The sequence below is a fragment of the Microtus pennsylvanicus genome, chromosome 1, assembly GCF_037038515.1.
Source record: "Microtus pennsylvanicus isolate mMicPen1 chromosome 1, mMicPen1.hap1, whole genome shotgun sequence".
Classification (NCBI taxonomy): Eukaryota; Metazoa; Chordata; class Mammalia; order Rodentia; family Cricetidae; genus Microtus; species Microtus pennsylvanicus.
This window is the reverse complement of record NC_134579.1, coordinates 81766651-81781653: the sequence shown is the minus strand read 5'-3', so window position 1 is coordinate 81781653 and position 15003 is coordinate 81766651. Positions and strand designations below refer to the sequence as shown.

The window sequence follows — 15003 nt, the reverse complement described above, 5'->3', positions numbered from 1 at the left end:
TTAATACAATGTGATAGAATTCACTCACTATTGACCTCTTGCCTCCACATAAACTTGTAACCCCATACACACATAAGCAAGTACCCATATGAACACACACCATATCCACCCACCTATACCCATACCTCATTGTCCACTATGTTCAGCAAGTCCGGTTTTATCCCATGCTTTTTCAGACCCAGGCCAGCTGGCCTTGGTGAGTTCCCTATAGAACATCCCCAAAAATAAACGCACTGATAACTTTCTGTTATCTTAAACAGGATCCAAGTTTGGTTCCCAGAACCCACATGGTAGCTCACAATAATTTGTAACTCCAGATTCAGGAGACCTGACTTCTTTTAATCTCTGTGGGCAGCAGGCATGTGCACACATGTGCGTGTACCACACACACATACATTAACTGCAACAAAAGTATCCAACTGTAAGATGTGGACAACAGAGAAAAGGTTGTTGGCCTATACCCATACAAAGAGATCAACTGTGGTTACAAACAGCTGCTTTCTCAATAATGACCTAAAAAGAAATGAGCTATTGCCTTAGTTAAGGTTTCTATTGCTGTGAAGAGACACTATGACCATGGCAACTCTTATAAAGGAAAACGTTTAATTTGTACTGGCTTACATACAGGTCAGAGGTTTAGTATGTTATCATCATGGTGGGAAGTATGACAGCATGCAGGAAGACATGACACTACAGAAGGAGCTGAGAGTTTTACATCTTGATCCACAGGCAGCAAAAGACTGTGCCACACTGACCTCTATTTCAAGAGAAAATAAAAACAAAGAAAAGCAGCAGAACATGTGCCCAGTACACAGGAGGCACTAGGTTCCATGTCTAGCACCTTAAGAAAAAAAAGGGCTTTGCCGGAGTCTACATAAAATTGAACACAACTCTCACAGACATTTTTCTCTTACTCTTTGAATCACTTAGAAAAGGGGAATTAATGAGGCCTGGTTCCTATAAATGTTCAGGTTCTCTCCTAACTTTCAACCATGTAAACAGTAAAAACTCCTCAGTGTTTGTTACTCACTTAAAACTGTGCAAGTTTGGGCTGGAGAGATGGCTCAGAGGTTAAGAGCATTGCCTGCTCTTCCAAAGGTCCTGCATTCAATTCCCAGCAACCACATGGTGGCTCACAACCATCTGTAATGGAGTCTGGTGCCCTCTTCTGGCCTGACAGAATATTGTATTCATAATAAATAAAAAAAAAACTGCAAGTTTCTTCCTCTCTGTAAGGTATGTTAACACACACACACACACACACACACACACACACACACACACACACACACAAAGAGAAGCCTGGCAAACCAAGTATCATAAAATTAAAAAGCTGTATGGCTAAAATCACAAGAAACAAAGACAAGCAGTAAGAGACTGGAAGAATGCATCTGCTATGTATCATTTTGATCAGTGATTGTCATGCTAGGAAATTCACCCATCAGGGAGGGGACAGGATGTGATGATGTGTGCAGGCATTCTTGGTTAGCACCAGTGTGTACTTGCCCACATACTACCAGTGTCTAGTGAGCAGATTCCAGGATGCTGTTAATTAAATACTCTGCAAGGCACAGGATGATGCCAATCAAGATGTACCTAGCCTAAATGTCAACATTGCTAAGGCTAAGTAAGTTGATTCAATGCATCTACAAATTAATAATTAAAATCCAAAACATTATCAACAGAAAGGCAGAAAATCATATAAATTACAACTTCATGACGACAGCCATTCAGAGATGAGAAACTCATGAAAAAAAGCTCAACCTCATGAATAACGGAAAAAATGCAAATAAGGCTGGGGAAGTTAACTCAGCTGGGAGAGCACTTGCCTAGCATGTACTAAGTCCTAGCCTAACCCTGACACCATGCAAGTTGGGCACAATGGCACATTGATATCATTCTGGCATCTGGGAGGTAGATAGAAGCATAACCACGTTCGCCTTCACAGTTTGAAATCATCTGGGACAATGGTTCCCAATCTTCCTAATACTGTGACCCTTTAAGACAGTTCCTCATGTAGTAACACCCAACCATAAAATTATTTTCGTTGCTGTTATAAATATCTGATATGTAACCCCTGTGAAAGGGTCATTTGTTCCCCCAAAGGGGTTGTGACCCACAGGTTGAGAACCACTGGTCTAGGCTACTATGAGACACTCCACCATCCCCCCTAAAAAGCCGGCAGGATGAAATGACAGACCATTTTTACTGGTCTTTTTTTTTTAGATTTATTTATTTATTATATATACAGTGTTCTGTCTGTCTATATGTCTGCAGGCCTGAAGATGGCACCAGATCTCATTATAGATGGTTGTGAGCCACCATATGGTTGCTGGGAATTGAACTCAGGACCTCAGGAAGAGCAGTCAGTGCTCTTAACCTCTGAGCCATCTCTCCAGCCCTTTACTGGTCTTATAGGAGGGATAAAATCCTTTAAGTAGGGAGAAGAGACTGACATGTATATAAGACAGCATCACCTTTTTGGAGAAGTTTAGAGCTCCTACCAATCCCAAGACTCAGGACATGTGAAACCAACCTCCAAAAACAGAATATAGGAATCTGTCCTGCAGCAATGACCATACAGATGCAGGTTAGTAATCAGGAGACACACACTATCCTTTTGCTTGTAAAAAGTACAAAACAGGGACAACATTTACATGTGTATTAATAGAAGATAGCTCAGCATCAATTTTTAATAGAAAACATTAAAGTTTAATCACAAAAAAACTGTGGTCAATTTGCTAAACTGTCTGTGGTCATGAGAGTTTTAAATAGATCATTTAGCTCAAAACAAACAAAAGAACAAAAGCATCTGCTGAAGATAAGAGCACAGAGGTTAACGCTAATAAATTAGTATGTGTTGGGCCAGTGGTGGCACATGCCTTTAATCCCAAGAAGGCAGAGGCAGGCAGATCTCTGAATTTGAGGTCAGCCTCATCTATAGAACTAGTTCCAGGACAGGCAGGACTGGCTACACAGGGAAACCCTGCCTTGAAAAAAACAAAATTACTATGCAAGTTCAAGCTTGCTGAAGATGACATTCAAAACAAACATTTCTTTTTCCTTTCCCTTTTATTTCCTTTTTTCTCTTTCTCTTCCCTCCCCTACTCCTCCTTCCTTTTCACATGCTGGTGATGGAATCTACTGTCTTGCACACACTAGGCCAGTGGTCTACCACTGAGTTACATCCCAAGCCTTTCTTCTCTTCACTCCTTCTCTAAGGGTTGTGCATCTACTCTTTTCTATTCATTCTGCTTTTATAGCTAATGAACTGATAGTGATTACCTTCTTACAAGATGAGCACAGCTCACCACCTTTTATAAAGTTTTACTAGAACATAATCATTTTCTTTGTGCTATCTACTGTCTAAGGTTGATTAAAAAAAAGAAACTACAATGACAATAGTAGCAGCAAACTAGTAACAAACACATGACCCATAGAGCCTAAAAGATTCACCATCTGGCTTTTTGCAGAAAAATTTTTTTATCATTATTTCCTTCTTCTCTCCTCCCCCTCCTTTATCCACTCTGAAGTTTCCAAAGATCCTTCACAGGGTCTCCCTATGTAGCTCAGGCCAGTAACAAATTAGGAACATAGCTCAGTGATTGCCTCACATGTGTGGTGAAAGCCCTGGGTTTGATTCCTAAAACTGCTGGTAGTCAAATTCCATGTAGTCCAGGTTGAATTCAAACCTGAGATTCTTCTTTCTGTCTCAGCTTCTCCCAAGTGCTGGGATTATGACATGTGCCACCATGCTAGTTTTTTTTTTTAATTTTTATTTTATGAGCACTGGTGTTTTGCCATGGGTGTTGGAAATTGAACCCTGTGGAAGAGCAGTCAGTGCTCTTAACTGCTGAGCCATCTCTCCAGCCTTGTCAGTCTTTTTTTATGAACATAAACATTTTTTAACATTGGGCTAGACAAAGATTTTAGATATACCACCAAAAGCTGTTTTCATTAAAAAATGAATAAATGTCATTAAAATGTAATACTGATGCTTTGCAAGACAATGCTGGAAAAACTAACACCCCAACACTGAGGAAAGTATTTGCAAAGAAGTGAAAACACTTAAAAATATTCTTTTGTTATTCTTTAAAAAAAATGTATAGTGCCTGGTGTCTGTGGAAGTCAGAAGAGAGCATCAAATCCCTTGGAATTAGAGTTACAGATGACTCTCAGGTAGGCGTTGGGAATTGAACCCAGGTCCTTTGGAAGAGCAGCAAGTGCTCTTAACCACCAAGCCATCTCTCCAGCTCCTAGAACACATTTTTTAAAAAGCTCTCAAGACAAGAACAAGTTATTTTGTTACTCACTTGCCCACTGCTTTTTCAGTGTACTAAGTATATGGTTCTTTTTACTCTGGTCCACCATTTTAGCCTCCCCATCTCCCCTATTCTTAATTAACTACTGGGAAATGGACTGGTGGTATACATAAATTGTGTTTATTAGAAGTAAGTATATGTTCACAGTTTGATGTGAACAATTACAAACACGTACAGACACATTTTACTTAAAGGGAAAAACGGGGGAAGGGGCAATAGGTTGAAGCAATGGCTTAATGAGAATCTAAATTCAAATCCCAAGAACATGCATAAAAAGACATACATGGCTAGGATTATCTGTATAATCCCAGCACTGTAAAGAAGACAGGAAGACTGATGGGGCTTGATGTCTTCCAAACTAGCTTCAGGTCTGGTGAGACCCTTTCTCAAAGAATAAGGGAAAAAGTGACAGAACACACCTACCTTAAAACATGAGCAAGTGTACATAAATAAATAAATCTGAGTATGGCGGTATACTTTTGATATCCAAGTACTTAATAGGTACTTGCAGATCAGGAGTTCTAAGTCATCTTCAACAAAATCGTATTGTCTCAAAAACAAACAGGAACTGGGGAGATGGCTTAGAGAATACAAATATTTGGCTATTTGGACATGTAAGCTTGACAACTTGAGTTTGATACCCAGAACTCAAGAATGAATCTAGATGTCATGGTCAGCTGTGTAGCAAACACAAAAGAAATCTTTGGAATGGAAAGACCCCTAGACATGGAGGCCAAAGATCAATCAATCCATTCTCATTTTCACAGGTTGTCCTTTGACATCCACACATGTACAGTGGCATGCCAGACCACTCAAATACAAAAATACACAAATAACTCAATTTTCAAAATAAGCCAATTCCCAAACTTTAAAACAAAACAAAGACTTTGGAGGTACACCAAAGCAAATATGTACATGACAAATGAACATATGGAAAGAGGCTCAACATCATTAGCTAGGCAGAGGCCATGTCCACCTACTAAACGGCCAAAACAAAACATAACAAGACAATGTCAAACGCTGAGGAGGACGTGAAAGAAGTCAGGCTTTCTGCACACAGCAATGGTAGAAATGCTAAAATGTAATGGCTACTTGATAAACAAACTGACAGCCTCTGAGCTGAACACACATAGTTAGTATGTGACCTGGCGATCACAATCCTACTACTGTTTTGTTCTTTTCTTTCATTTCACCCTTTCTTTCTTAGAGAGATACCCTGTTAGTCTAACCCTGAAATTCACCATGTAGCCCAAACAAGCCTCAAACTTAACGGCAACACCTGCCTTAGCCTCTGAAATGCTGAGATTATAGGTATAAACCATATCAGTGCAGGAGAAATGAAAATCCATGTTCATATAAAAAAATATACACAACTGAGTGGTGGTGATACACACCTTTAATCCCAGCACTCAGGAGGCACAGGCAGGATGTCTTTGAGTTCAAGGCTAGCCTGGTCTAAAGGGTGAGTTCCAGGACAGGCTCCAAACGACGCAGAAAAGAAACCCTGTCCCGAAAAACAAAAATCCAAAATCAAACCAAAACAAACAAACAAAAAAACAAAAAACAAAAAAACCCCAAAAACCTATATACAAATGCATACAGCATCCTTTATTCACAAGCACTGTAAGTCTGAACAACTGAAACAAGTCATTCACAGGGAAATTAAGGTATGATCTATAACAAAAACACTACTAGGACATTCTGGAAAGGATCAAACTACAGACAGCCTCCAAAAGATGATTCATCTTAAAACTTTTCCCCGTGGTGTTTGCAACAGGACCAGTGTGTGTAACCCAGGCTGACCCTCTAACTCATGACTTTAAATAAATAAATAAATTTTAAAAAGCTCTACTTAGTTTTATGTGTATGGATGTTTTGCTTGTATGTATATATGTATGTATGTGCAGAATGTGTGCCTGGTACCCTCAGAGGTCAGAGAGCATTGGATCCCCTGGAACTGAAGTTAGGATGATTATGAGTCACCACATGGGATCTGGGAATCAAATCTGAGTTCTCTGTAAGAGTAATGAAAGCCTCTAAAGCACTGAGCCATCAGCTATCTCTCCAGCTCCTGACTCTAATTACTAAGATTATAGGTATGTGTCACCAAATGTAGAAACGCACAACTTTTTGAAGGTTCAGGAGCAATGCCATTTCACAGAAATTATATGTCAAAATTTAGACCTTTTCCTAATAATGTGGTATGATAGTCTTATGATGTTAAACATCATCAGCTCCCAGGTACCCCACAAACATGAGATAGCAAACCACTGAGATTGTATAGTATATCATGGTCTGCAAAATGGCTCAATGGAAAAAGATGTTTGCTATGCAAGCCTGGAGACCTGAGTTTGATCTCTCAAATCCACATAAAAGGGGAGGACCAACTCCACAAAGTAGATCTCTGATGGCCATACTGTGGGATGTGGTAGCACATGCCTTTAATCCCAGTACTCAAGATGCACAGATAGGTAGACTTCTGTGAGCTTGAGGCCAGCCTGGTCCACAGAGTTCTAGGCCAACCAGGGTTACACAGTGAGACCTTTTAAATCAAAACAAAACAAGCCTCAAATAATGGGGCTAGGATGTAGCTCAGTTAGAATTCTTGCCTAGCATGCATGAGGCCCTGGGTTCCATCCCCAGCACCACATGCAAGTGGTGGTGGACAACTATAATCCCAGAACTTGGGAGGTGGAGGCAAGGGTTCAGAAATTCAAAATCATCTTCAGATATACAGCAAGTCTGAAGGCCAACCTGAGCTACTCAGACCCTTTCTCAAAACAAAACAGAAAACAAAACTCTTCTTTAAACAATCCTACAAACGATGAGGAAAGTTTTCTATAAGGCAAATTAAAAACTAAATTCAAATTAAGATTTAAACAAAGAACATGTCACACTGCTCCACAGCATGGTCACCGACAGCCAGGGCTGAGCACCTCTTGGAGGTCAAGTCTGTAGCCAACAAGCAACAATGGAGCCAGTTTCACGGTACATTAGAAACTAGCTGCTCAATCTTCTAGTATGGCTCCCGTGACACTTTCCAAATCTGTGTGGACCAACCTGGGCACAATTGGTCCTATGTCCACAAGCTCTAACCATAATAGGTCTTGTGACTATACAATTATTAATGACCACTATCAAGCCACTGCCACTTCCTGCTACCTCTAAGTCAATTCCCTTCACTTCCAGGCTTTCCCTGTCATCACCACTAAAGCTCAGTGGTCACACTATTTTTATTTTGCTAATGGTCAGTCAGGCTGTTAATAAATGACAAGGCTTGACCTTGAGTTGTCACTAAATAGTGATGCTCCAGCATGAATCCTAATACCTTTGTGATGGTGCCCTATTGAATTTTCCAGCTGGTGTCCCCAACCTGGCTTTGCTCTATGCAGGAAAACAAGTTGCTTTATTTTCTCAATTCTTCTCCACCATCGACATAGCCTTTATTAGCTCCTCAATTATTCTGACTTAAAATTTACTTTTTTGAGATAATGGCTGGGAAGATGGCTCAAAGGGTGAATGCTGTGGGAGCTCCTTCAGCCAATAGCCTTTAAGATACCAGCCCACTTGGGCGTGGTCTCTTTTGCTTTAAAAAAGCAGTGGTAGCCCTGCTCTCTCTCTCTCTTGCTTCCAGTTCCTCTTCCGCCTACTAGACTATGTTCCTGGTTGCACAGAGGGCTATTGTCTAGGACAGTGATCTGTAAGTTTTCCCCTTAAATAAATAATCCTTTTATTAATCATAATTCCAAACTGGTGTGGGATTGTTTTGTGATTTACGTCTACAGGTGAAGAAATTTATTTTGCTAGTCTGAAAATCTGAGTTTGATACCCAAAACATACATAAAAGTGGAAAGAACCACCTCCAACAAGTTGTATTCTGAACTCCGCATGTGCCCCACATCAAAATAAATAACAAATACAGCAAGGACTTTGAGAGTCAAGGTTAGACCTACACACATACATGGCCAAAGTCCCAACTATCATAAATTATGCAGTCAAATTTCTAGCATTTGGGGAAATTCACAGGAGTTAACACATCCCAAGGGCAATGGATGAGTCTCATCCTGGAAAAATGACCTTTTGATCATGGCATTTCCCCTATCAGTTAAGGACAGGCCATTGTTATCTAAGGGCCCCCAAACTCAGGGTTTCAGGCAACCCTGGTGTCTTACATAGTAGCAAAGGGTTACTGGCTTTCAAACTTCACCTAGAGTATTACATGTGTGGAACATTTCTTTGATGTTAAAGAACAGCAGTCAGAAGCTGTTCTGTCATCTTATCAACCTATTCAGTTCCTTCCTCTTAAAAGTATAAAAAAAAGTATCTAAGATTGATTTTTAATTAAGTTTATGTATCTACATGTGGCTATGTACATGAGAGAGGAGGCCAGAAGTGTTGGATCCTCTGGAAATGGAGTTACTGGTTGTTGTAAGTTGTCTGATGTGGAATATTGTGTGCAAACTCAGGACCTCAGCAAGAGCAGAACACACGTTTAACAGTTGAACCATCTCTTCAGCCCTAAAATAATTTTTAAGTTAACATACAAAATAATGGGTATCATAATGGCATTTTCATGTCCACCCCCCCCCCCCCCGCCCAAGGTGGTAAGGACAGAACCTGGAGTCTTGAAGGCAACAATTCTACCACTCAGCCACATACAACACAGTATCTTATTTTCTCAAGATCATTATTAATAAGCACCACCCCAAAGAATAAGAGCCAACTGCAAGGAGCAATAGATGGAAACTTCAAATGTGACAAAATGATCTTCCTATTATTTGGAACCACTTCAAGTACTGGATATACCAAGGAGAAACCTTGTTTAAAAGGATCTTGGAATTTTTGATCCTATTGCACCTTTCAAACTGTCTTATCTACCATGGTGTTCTCACCAGCAGCATATGTACTGCATATGCGGGAGAGCAATGTAGACGCCTTTATATATGACATAAAAACATCCACAGATGGTGTTATCAGTGCAGCTAGTATTCATTAGGCATATATGAGAGCCAAACTTTTCAATGGTAGGGCGGGCCTTTGTAAAGGACAAATGCTAAATTGAAGACAAACAGTCAAAACTCTTCATCAGGCCTGACCAGCACTACTACCACTTCTTCTAATGAGGCTTATACTCAAATATTTCTATTTTAAAATTTTGTTTTATGTGTATGAGTGTTTTGCCTGCATACGTCTGTGCATTGGTGCCCATAGAGGTCAAAAGAGGGTGTCAGATCCCCTGGAACTGGAGCTACAGGTATTTGTGAGTCACCATGTGGGTGCTGGGAACAGAACCCAAGTCCTTTGCAAGAGCAGCAAGTGTTCTAACTGCCTTCTCTCCAGTCCCTTAATTATTTCCGCGGTTCTTTCTAAATATAAAACTCTTGAGTGTTCAAGGTGGGTGGTGGGGGTGGGGAACAAATCACCCAGGAAATGCTTTCCTGCTAGAAAAAACTGAAGCTGCCACTTGACCCCATTAGAACTGCTACCCATTGAGGGTTCAGGTAGATGGGGCACATAGAGATCCTTAATGGTCCCTGTCTACAGTCAAGAAGGCCACTTGGCTGGGACAGCTCTAGTCAGCAAGTTCACAGTAGGTCAGGTGCAGAGAGCTGGGTGCCCAGTCCAAGTGCTCTACAGGCCCTAGGGACTTGGCCAGCTCCAGAGTCCTGCTAAAAGTGCCAGAGACTTGAAGCTGGTGAAGCTCTTGCACAGTCATGCACAGCAACACAATAAGGCACGAAAGCCTGTGGTTCTACTTCACTTCCAAAATGAATCTGTCAGCAACATCTGAAAGAGAGTGGGGGTTAGCCACTTCATTTTCTCACTGTGGATGTTACCAACTGCTACACAACACCTGTCAGCTGATAAATGTGGAACCAAGGTGTAACTCAGCCTGTCTCTTGTCTCACTCTTATCCAAACTTTTCCCTAACCTTGACTTACTTCCTACATTAGAACTACCACACCTCTCCTCCAATTCATCTCTTTCTATTCCTTCTACTAAATGAAACTGCAAGTTCTGCCTGAGTAACACCTGAAGACATCTCTAACTCTCCCTCCTTTCTCAATCAGGGCCCTGACCCCTCGATCCTAGCCCAACTTCTAAACATGTCTCTAAACACAATTTAACCTTTCCCTCTAAATGACTCATTTTCCAAAGTCTCCAGGCCTCTGTCTATGGTGACATGAGCCTTGCCACCAAGTTGCTATGCACTATTCTCCTGTTAATCTTTCCTCTGGCATAAAGGTTTCTTTGATGTGTGGCTGAATCCAGTCACTTTTGAGCTTGCCATTAACTCTTTTTTCTCCAGGCATGGATGCCAACCATGTGCCAGGCACAGGAACACAAAACAGAAGCAATCCCAATATCAACAGATCGGGATAATAGTTCTTGAACTAGTTGGTCCTCTTCTCTCCACAATCAATCTTCTGGAACCCCCTTGACAAGGCCCAGAAACCTAAGCCCAGCATAATTTTCTAGTTTTTATCTCCACGCTGACCCTGATTGACTCTTTTGGTCTGGCTTAACTGTGGCCATTTGCTGATTCGGGAAAGCCCTGTTTCTTTTATTGCAATCTGGTTAAATAAAAACAAACTCTCAGTAACCAATAATCATTCCATTCAATATACTGTATGTAAAGACTAACCCTCTTTTTTTGTCTCATACATTGAGTACTCTTCTCAAATCAGATTGACTTTCATTTTGAGAGTTTCAGTGTAGCCTAGGCTAGCTTCAACCTCCATAGATAGCCAATATGTGCCCATAATACCTGAGCACTAGGATTATAAGCACGAGACTATTCCTGGTTTATGTGGTGCTGGGTGTTAAAATTAGGTTTCATGAATATAAGGCAAGCATCCTACCAACTGACCTACCCTCAGCTCTGGAAAGGTCATTTCTTCCCAGTAATAGAGAATAGATCCTGGTAATTCACACCAACTTTCTTGAAGATAGAAAGGGGGTTTTAAACCACTGAGCACTGGAATAAGTACCCCCATGTGTGGACATGGATATTCTGTCACCATCCTATTTCCTGCATTTTGCTTCAGCCATGTGCTTGCTCTCTTGTCTCCAGTTATACATTAAACTGCTCTCTCTTCCTTCTCAGGTTCTCTGTGGTCACTCATTTTTGTAGCACTCAAGTGTTGGGCAGGATCAGCCACCACTGCTCTTTCTCATGTCCAAATTCCAAGCCATGGGACTTTTGACCCTCTAATTGCGTTTCAATGCTCCCTGTCTCTACAACTGATATTCTGGGTCATATTAGCAATACTTCTAAATTGAAGGAAAGCCCGTAACTGGTTTTCTGGCTGCCAGTCAGCTCCTCCTGTGCAAATGTGACTCCCTCTGTCAATTAACATGGATCTGGAGAGGGTCCTCATAATAGCTGAGCTCTCTTCCCGAAGGATCTGCTACTCACTTCATTCTCCTTTTCCAGAGTTCCATACCTGCATGGTTTCCCAAACAAATGGATGACCTGACCTCTTCTGCTCACCAAGTTCTTGAGGAGCCTTTCCCACTTGGTCTTTTACCTAGCTACTTCCTCCCAGTCCTCCTGCATCAACAACTCCAGGGAACATTCTGAGGTTCCCTGAGTTGAGTAACAGTTTCCTTTTCTGTGTTTCTACATCAGTTATGTTACTATTGCTCACCAGCCAGGCTGAAATCATCTACACACAAGTCATTTACACCATGGTCTCTCCAGAGGCTAGCCTCTGGGCTAGAACACAGCTTGGGGGAGAGGGATGCAAAGGCTCACTTCCCTCTTGTTGACCAATTTCCTTAGGGCTTCTCTTAGCCAGTACCACTGTTGAGCTACTGCCACCTAGGGACAAAAGGCTGGCATTGCATCTCTCACCGCTGGGTATTTAACTAGATTGAACACACTGAATGCGATTGGAACACAAACCAGGGAACAGTTGATTCTGGAGGTGGAGAAGCCTTGGCAGTTGGAGGCAGCTTCAAGCGATGTTTGTGTTCTGAATCAGGCCACACAATACAAGAAAGAGATCTTCTTCCAAGAAAAGAACAGACAGGGTTAGAGATGGTGTGTGGGGGGTGTCACCCAATGCTAAGGGCTTCTGACTTAAATCTTTAGAGCTATTCAAAAAGCCCAGCACAACTGTTGTCTCCCTGCCCAAAGACGTCTAATGAGGAGAAACACTATCAGATCTGCATCTTCAAAAGTCAACTCCTGCTGGCGTGCAAAGGCAGAAAGAAAAGCAGTGAGTGTGGGAAGCAACTGAGTAAGCACAGGAAAAAGTATGTTCTTTCATCTTGCCCTTTCTACTATTGCCCGGTGACCTGAACACATCCAAATTTGTTTCCCTCAAACCAGTGCTAACTGAAACAGAAACATTTCCTATTTCTTTCAGCTTCTTCACAGACTTCAAAGTCACAGCATTAAAATTATTTTTAGATTTGTGTTTTGTCTGTACATATATGAGAACCACATGCCTGTTTGGTGCCTGCAAGGTCAGAAGGCGTCATAGGATCCCTTAGAATGGGAGTTATTGACGGTTGTGTGCCATCGTTCAGGTGCTAAGCACTGAACACACAGGTCCTCTGCAAGAGCAACAAGTGCTCTTGTCTGCCGAGCCATCATCTCTCTAGCCCCACAGCATTTTAAAAATCAGATCTCAGCAGTTTTGTACACACATGTTCAGCGGCAATCCACTGGGGTTAGCTCGGACCTGCGCTCAAATCCTGCACTGGCCACTTCAATGCATGAGACTATCCTAAGTTTCACTTTCTTCTCTAAAATGGATATTGTAACACCTAGCTTAGGGGTTGGAGACATTGCCTGCTGGGTATTAAACACATGGAACACTGCTGATAAATGCGGGTGTTTATTTGTAACATCATGTACCCCACGGGTGGCATGCACAACACTGAGGTTTTCCTCACACATTCCCATCTGCACAATACTTTCACCCTGCTCTTCTGCAGGTAATTCAACACCGCTTACTCAAAATCTTAAGAGCTTCCCACAGAACATCAGAACCAGGCTGGAAGAACTTTCCAGAAAGATTATTTAAGGAGTTCTCACCTCTGTGTGTGTGTTTGGTGGTGGGGAGAGTGAGAAAGACCCCTAGCAACACTTGAATTTATTTTTGGTCCTTACAACTGGGAAAGTGGGAGGCAGAGATGCTAATACTTAGTGGGCAGAGAAGCCAGGCATGCCATCCAACTTCCTACCATGCACAGAGCAGCCAGGCCCCCACAACCAACCATTATCTGACCTTAACTGTCTGTAGCAAGGAGGTTAGAAAAACTTTCTCATCCGATCTTGCCCCCTTCTAGAGCACTGGCCATCGGTATCCCACATGAACGCTTTCGACAACGGAAGTTCTGTCCAGTGAAACAAAGTTCATTCAGCTGTCCTGCACACAGTAGGTGTCAAAACCCATTTTGACAGGCTTTAGCAGCAGAAGACAACAGAAAAGGGAGACTCTCCTTCACTCCCCATTGTTCAACTGCGTGCTATTAGATTTTCACTATTTATACATTATTTTACAAATGCAAACGTCCCGAGAACAGCTTTGTTAGAGATGGCGATCAATTTTTTTTCCTTTTATTTTCTAGGACTTCCATACATACAGAAGAAAGGTCTGCACACTTCTAAACGGACCTCACGATCCGTCGCGCTGTATCCTGAAAATCGGTCACAAAAGAAATTTGTGGGATTTCCCGAGGGAGCGAGTCCGTGGGCCGTGACCTCTGGGCGCCCAAGGCCCTCGCTCCTCTCTTCCGCCCCCGGATCACCGGGCTTCCGAGACTTACTATGCAGGGCCCCCCGAAGCCTCGGAGCCCGGCCCCCCAAAGCGCGTGCCCACGCCGTGTCCTTCTCCCGCCTCTCTCGCGGGAGCCCAGAGAGGAATCTGGACCGGGGGAGGCTTGTCGCCGACCAGAATCAAACAGAGTCGGTTTCCCTCCGCCTAGCCACGGCCTACACGCGCGTCTCCGTACCCAGGCCTTGCGCGGCCTGGGGCCTTCGGCCGGTGCAGGCCCGGCGGGAGCCCGCGGGACTAGGCGAGCTCAGGCTCTAGCGCGGCCTACTCTTTCGGAAGTCACCGGAGCCACCCGGCCTCACCTGAACAAGGGCGGGAAGGCCCGGGGCTCTGCTCCGGGGCGGGCGGCGCGGCGATAACGGCTCCGCACGGCCTCGGTAGCGGTGGTGGTGGCGGCAGAGCGGCTACGGCGGCGGCGACGGCGGCGGCTCCTCCTCAGCGCGCACGACCCGCTCCCTGGCCCCGCGGCCAGACACGCCCCCTTCTCAGCGCGCTCGTCTATTGGTCGGCGTCTTCGAAGAAGCGGCTCTCATTGGTTGGTATGGCTGTCGCGGTACGCTGGTGCGTGCGGCGGAGGCAGGACTTCCTGTCGGCGCCGCCTGCGAAGGGCTAAAGCGGCCGGTGGAGACGCGGAGTGGCTAACGCTGGCCGTGGAGGGCTCTAGCTGGGGCTTGGCCAGCTGCAGACGCCGATTGAGCGCGGAGGCCGAGGACTGGCTCTCTTTGTACCACGCACACCATGTGGTCCGCACCTGACGGGCTGTGCAAAGTAAGAAGTGTGGTCACCGGGAGCCCAGGCTAGGAGCTAGGATCACTAGTTCGAATCCCGGTTCCGACGGACGTTTCCGCTCTGGCTGCGGTTGAGCACCAGCTGACGTCACTACACCTGGC

At 43.5% G+C, this 15003-nt stretch overlaps 1 protein-coding gene and 1 non-coding gene across 2 annotated transcripts in view; both read right to left on the bottom strand.

The window, feature by feature from the left end:
- Elavl1 (ELAV like RNA binding protein 1) overlaps positions 1-14544 on the bottom strand; it is a 43342-nt gene extending 28798 nt beyond the window's left edge. Inside the window, exon 1 of the mRNA XM_075970954.1 lies at positions 14416-14544. The gene's annotated coding sequence lies outside the window, so the exon portion shown is untranslated. The remainder of the gene's footprint in view (positions 1-14415) is intronic.
- LOC142842870 (U1 spliceosomal RNA) lies at positions 8265-8435 on the bottom strand. Its single transcript, XR_012909524.1, has one exon. It is a non-coding gene; the product is annotated as a U1 spliceosomal RNA (small nuclear RNA).
- Positions 14545-15003: the final 459 nt, after the last annotated feature.